Here is a 6,400-nt window from a genome sequence, read left to right as displayed (position 1 = left end):
ATTGACATTGCTGAATAGCCAATGCAGCTCAATATTGCTGGGAAAAAATGTAATTTGAGCAATAAGATGGATGAAATTCATTTTTTAAATGATAAAACCATCTTCATGGTTAGTATTTTCTTTAGTTACCATTTTTTTATCATATGTTTTTTAGCGTAGCTGCATTTGTCATGTTACTGGTAATTAAGTTAAGTTTAATTTCTCCTATAAACCCTTGTAGAGGGTTGTGTATAATTCTGTTTGTGTCATTACAAATTCTGATTCATCAGTTTAGATTGTTGTTCTGAAGTCTTGGTTGCTGGAAACAGTGATTTTCCTCCTTGCCAGGAACTGATTATTTGTTTTCTTCCCAGAAGAAAAGTGTGTTATTTACTTGTTCATAATATGTACTTTGTCTGCCTGACTGATATTTGGAGTCCATTTGTAGCTTAGGTGTTTTTCAAGTAAAAATCTTCCATGAGTGAAGCAAGTGGATCAACACCAAGTGGGTAGATTTAGCAAGGCAATATATTTAACATTTAAAATGTAATAAAGGGTGGATCTCTGCCTCATGATCTTGTATCAGAGGTTGGCCATCATTCTGCAAGCACTTAGGTTTGTATTCAGCCTTGCCACTGTTATGTGTTCATGAACCAGTAATGTAATGGCCTGTTCCTAGGGGTGGTGGAAGCCTCCTTCCTTTTAATTTAATTTGAAAATACCTACTTTTGTGATAGGAAACTTCTCTCCATTTATTATTTTTCCTACTCCATTGTGAGGGGAATCAGTGTTAACCTTGAATTAAGTCTAATTGTTGGAAATTAAATTTTGGAAAGTAGCATCTAAAGATCACCTCAGCATTCTGGTGTTGAAAGGAGAGCTGGCTGCTCTGACTTGTTGAGTTAATGGGAGATTATGTGACAAAAGTTCCTCTGTTAATTAGGGAGACCATGAGATGAAGAAAACATGGAAGTGAGGGAAACAGTTAAGGCTCATTAAGATACTCTTTTTTCCCTCAGTCATAAGTCTCTTTACCAGCAAATGAAAACATCAGACTAGTTTTGTGCTGAATGAATAGCAAGAACCATTCTTTCGGTGCTCTTTTCCTGAGTTCCCAACCAGAACTGAAGGGCAGCACCTTTGTAGGTTGTTTGGTGTTGTGGTGCATAATTTTTATGTTACCTTTTTTTTTTAATTCCTCCTTTTCAGGATTCAGCATAAGTCCTGACTTTGCTCCTGTTATCTCTATAGGTAGTCCTGTTCTTTTCCACCTTTACGGGAAAAACCAGCTTATATAAGTAAAGATGATGGGACCAAGACACAAACTGAATTAAAGAGGGTAATTGAACCTAGTGAGAATTATCCAAATGCATTTAAAATACAAATGTTATTCTATACATGCTTTTTGTTCATGTTATTTAATTTTAAATCCTTATTGTTTTACATTGGGTAGCAGTAAAAATCTAGCAGTTACCAACAAACTTTTTTATGTAACTTACCTGGAAATAGCACTGTCAAGTTCAGCTTAATGGTTGCTAATGTTTTAGAGAGCAGCCTGTATGAGAATACATTGAGAGAAACTAAGGGAGAGCCAAAAGGTCCAAAGGGAATTTAAAAACAAATTGGATGACTGATACCATGATACATGTTGGAAGTTACTCTGTTAGTCTCTGCATCCTGACTAGAACATGGTTTTGATTATTTATGTTCTGTTTCTTCAAGTTCCCCACTATGTTTTATACTTAACTGTTGTAGCACATGGCATTGCCTGTCCTAATCCATTTTGTTTGGGATGTAGCAATTCTCATAGCACAACATTTTCCTCCAGAAGTGTAAACAGCTTTTCCCATTGTAAGTTGGCAGAAGAGAGGACACTTATTCCCATGGCATGCACAAAGCCCATAAATGAATCCTTCTGGATGAAAGATTCTCTGTAAGTGTAAGATCATTATCATGATTGCTATAAAAACCTGAATACTGCTTGGAGAGTCTTAAATATATTTCTGACACTCTTTCCTTGCTGGTAGTGCTAGTTCTTCAGTGCTTTTCCTGCTCTTTAATCCTAATGTTCTGGCATTTTATTTAAAGTGAATAAACTGAGAATCCTAGCTCCCACAACTAACCATTCTTCAGCACAAACAGGTCCCAGCACCTTTTACAGGAGGTGCTATTAGCTGTTATAATACCTGTATCAATCAAAGCAGCATACAAGGAATATATCACTATTTAAAGTAATTTACATCTTAAGTTTGGTATTTAATTCCTCAAGGGATGGAATGACATTTAAGCATCATGCTTAGTGAGCAGTGATACTAAATGTTCTCTAAGAATATTAGTCACTGATGTCTCAGGTTATCATGATCAATAGTAAGCTAAGTTTTTTATCCTGTCCAGTCTCCAGTAACAGTAATTTTGGACCTTTCACAAGTAGAAGATTTGAGGGGAAAAAAAAAGAAAGATAAGAAAAACCAAAAATAAAGTAAATAGTCTTCTTCTTTCTGCAGTCTATGAACTGGTGTTAGTTGAACCTTCAGGGATTTAAAATTCAGTCCAAATGAGCATCTAACAAGATGAAGATGATGAGCATCATGAGCTTCAGATTGTTATCAGATGAACCAGTCAAATCTAGAGAGCTCGTACATAGGTTTACCATTCTGTGCTATTACAATGAAATAACATGAGGATAAATTTCTTAATTGCATCTCATCATTTGTTGTATCAGAACAGAAATTGGAACCTGTCTGAATCTGGACTGCATGTCAGTTTAGAGAGACAGAGAAAAGCCAGAGATTTCCTGGTAATTTGAATTATTTTGCTCCTGCCCACTAAATATGTTGGCTTGGACAAAACCCCAAAATTTAAATACTTGACTGTGTTTATATGTGCAGAGATGTGTGTGCTTCTGTCAAATATACATCATTTATCCACACATCTATGTTACAAGAGAATGCTCAGAGACACAATAACAAGCGTTTTCAGTATATTCTTATTTCCACTTACGCATAACCATCAGCCAAAGGTTAACATTGCAACCATTTTGCAGCTATTTGCAGAACATTAATTATTTCTCCTCACTTCAATGTGTCATTGTAATTAATTCACATTGGAGAATAGCATTCCAATTTAATTTACCTAGTTCAATTTAAACAATGACCGTATTTTATGAAAATATATAACAAGAAAATAACATCTGCTGCACTATGCTGGCAAACACCGAGCTAATGAATGGTTGTCAGTATCAAAACAGATGTCTGTTAACAGTTTAAAAAATACTCTTTACCAGTCTAAATAAATCCCCAAATTATTTTAACTCTTGTTTGCAATGTGTGGCTCAAGTTACTTTTCTATGGTGAGGCATGATGAAAATATTGGTATATTGAAAGGTTTCTGTTCCCCTTAAGAAGTCTGACTTCAGGGTGACATCAGATTTGGCTTGTGGAATCCATAAAAACAGTTTGATTTGATGAGGATTATCTTGTCAGTAGAAGAGGACTTTCCTAAAATGCTGAATATATTTATCTGCATAGGAGTATTACAGTTCAAAATTCTGGAGGGTATTCCTTGGAGTGGAAAAGGAACATTTAAGGGAAATACAGATAGCTGTATTGTATAATCAAGTGAAATTAAATGGAAACAGCTTCAGTGCTCTTCACTCCATATGTCATATTCTTAGCAATTCTCAGCGTATATACCTTGGGTCATCTTAGATCTACCCCACTTCCTAATGTAAGCAATGTAAACACCAACACTCAAAACAATGAACAAACTGCACAAAACATCCATAGGTCACTCTTCCATTTGTCTCTCCTCACTCAAGTCATATTAAATTCAGTTCCTTCTTTTTCCTGGGATGACAAGATATTTTAAACCTTTTGGTTAGTCAGGTCAGTATTAGGAAAGGTCATTTTCTAATGAGGAGTCTCATTTTTTCAGCTGAGGCATTCAATGTACAGATCGTAGGTTTGCACGTCAGGACAGAGCCACAAGTGCAGATTCTAAATTATTTCCTTGAATGAATAGAATTTTTTAACCTTGTAACAGTGTCTCTAGCCTGTCAAGTTTCATTGCTCTAAGTACACTTCCATGGAGATGTGAGCATTACGCAATATATTTGGATCACTTTTTTCCATAATGGGGACGTTAGTACTTGAATAACTTCATTATGACGTTATTCTTTTTCCTTGTTACTTTTTCTCCAAAGCAAACAGTATTTAAGAAGATTAATTGATTTTGGAGGATGGGTCAACAAATTACATGTTATGTTTTATCTTTATCATACACAGAAAATTACTGCTACACTGTGTCAGTAATTCACACTGGCATATAAATAGGACTGAATCCAGCAGAGATACTAGTGTGGCAAACACTGCTTATTATTCAATTTACTTTTATGGACATCAAGAAGAATTAAAAAGGAGTCTGTAGGTGTTACTGAGGCTTTTGCTGTTTTGCCAGAATAATCCCTAAGTATTGCACATACTTAAAGAGTTACAGAGGTTATAAGTAGAGCACAAGTGCAATGACACTTAATGTAAGCAGTCTTTCACCACTTGCACTGTTAAAACTTGCTGGATTGCTATATTATTCTTACTAAAAAGTGCAATCTAGTTTTGTACCTGAAGTTTTAGATGTATCTTCCTCTTTGTTGTAGGTATTGACTTGCTTGTCATAAAGGCTTCTCAAGTAAGATGCAATAAAACCCATGGGAAGAAGTTTTTCCAAATGATTTTCTGTCTTCACAAAGCAACTTTTTATGAACTACTTACTACTTCAAAACTATGGATTTGGGTTTTTTTTTAATCTTCTCATCTTAGTTTCTAGCAAGTGTGAGGCACTGTTTATCTTGTAGAAACCACTGAACTCTGACTTCTTATTCCTTTCATGCTTCTTATGTTGAGTTGTTTCTCCCAGCCAAGAGTAGAAGCAAGGCAAGGAAAGAACAAGGTACAAGGAGAGAGAATTTCCTGTGCTTAGAAATTAAAAAATAACCCCATGAATTATAGTTTATCCCACAATTACAATTTATTGTGCACTAGATGTATGTGAAATTCCAGAATAATTATACGGTGTGAAAAGTTGGTTTCTTTGCTTTCTCTTTGTTCTTCTTTTCACATAGAATCAGTTTTAAAATTGCTTCCTTCTCTTTTGCCTGGTAATAGACTATGCATTTTACAGCATCACTAAAACCAAAAATAAGAGACAGAATGTGGCCTCTGACCAGGAAGTTTGGCTGTGTTCTGTTGGGATGACAGAAAATAATCTTCTATTCCCTGCCTTTTATTCATGTAGAATTGTAAGAACCTCTCATCTGTATGTTGTGTCCTGTGAGATGGAGGGGCAAATTTAGGCTGACAGAGGACCTCCAAGATTGTATCACAACTTCTGTCTCTCTTTGCCATTGCCAGTCTGACACATTGGGCACTTAGGGTCATACAGTAGGGATCATCTCAGCTCTCACTCTGCATTAAAGCTGCACCAGTGTAGGAGTGTGTTGAACGTGAACATAGACTGACTCACTGCCCAGGAAAACTGGAAAGCAGTGAGTCACCAGGAACTACAGTATTGGTCCAGTTTTGGAGGATCCTGATGACAGACTACCTGAGTTGCTAACAAAATGTTTAGAAAAGAGAGTGTTGTCCTTGAGTCTGGAGAAGAATTATTTAAGAGGCATGTGAGGAAAATAATTATCTGGAGAAAAGCAGACTTCAGAAAAATAATCTGCTTGAAACATTCAAATTGAGGGGAATGCAAATCAGTGAAACTTTTTGTTCAGGGTAATCCGTTTCTTTCATTCTACTCCTCCAGTCTTCTTCATGTGTTGCAGAACATAATTGAAAGAGAGAACTGGTGGCAAGATACACTTAAAATAGTGGCAGACAGACAATAAATTTTATACATTTCTTTGTATTTTCCTATCATAAAAATACAGATGTGGTAGAAGACCAATTCTGACTTTCCTGAGGAACTTTCTGTCAAAAGGATTTGCTAAATGGCATTCAAGGAAACAAACAAAACCCAACCACACCAAAAGCTCATCAGAAATAGTAACATTCCTCATTTTGTAAAAGATCATGTGATTTTGAAAAGTCTGCATTTATAAAAAAGCTGTTTGGGGGCATAGTTCATAATAAAGGTGATAGTATTTTTTCTCCTCTTACTTCTTTCCTAGATATCCTATGGTCTGAGTAAATACCCGAGCATACATAGCTCATAATTAAGCTCTTTATGTTTAAAACTAGCTATGAATTTTATATGCTTATTGCACATTGTAGCCACCAAATATCACTTTTGGCATTGTCCTCAGTTAAAGAAAAACTGTGATGCTTGAGTTGTTTTTTTAATAAGCTATGAGGAGTGAAGGGAGGAATAGCTTTTTGCCTCTGTGTCTGATATTTTGGTGGAACTGTGGCACGTTCATCAA

This window comes from Serinus canaria, chromosome 3, assembly GCF_022539315.1.
Source record: "Serinus canaria isolate serCan28SL12 chromosome 3, serCan2020, whole genome shotgun sequence".
Lineage (NCBI taxonomy): Eukaryota > Metazoa > Chordata > Aves > Passeriformes > Fringillidae > Serinus > Serinus canaria.
The sequence above is the reverse complement of the archived record's forward strand: the minus strand, read 5'-3'. Positions refer to the sequence as shown.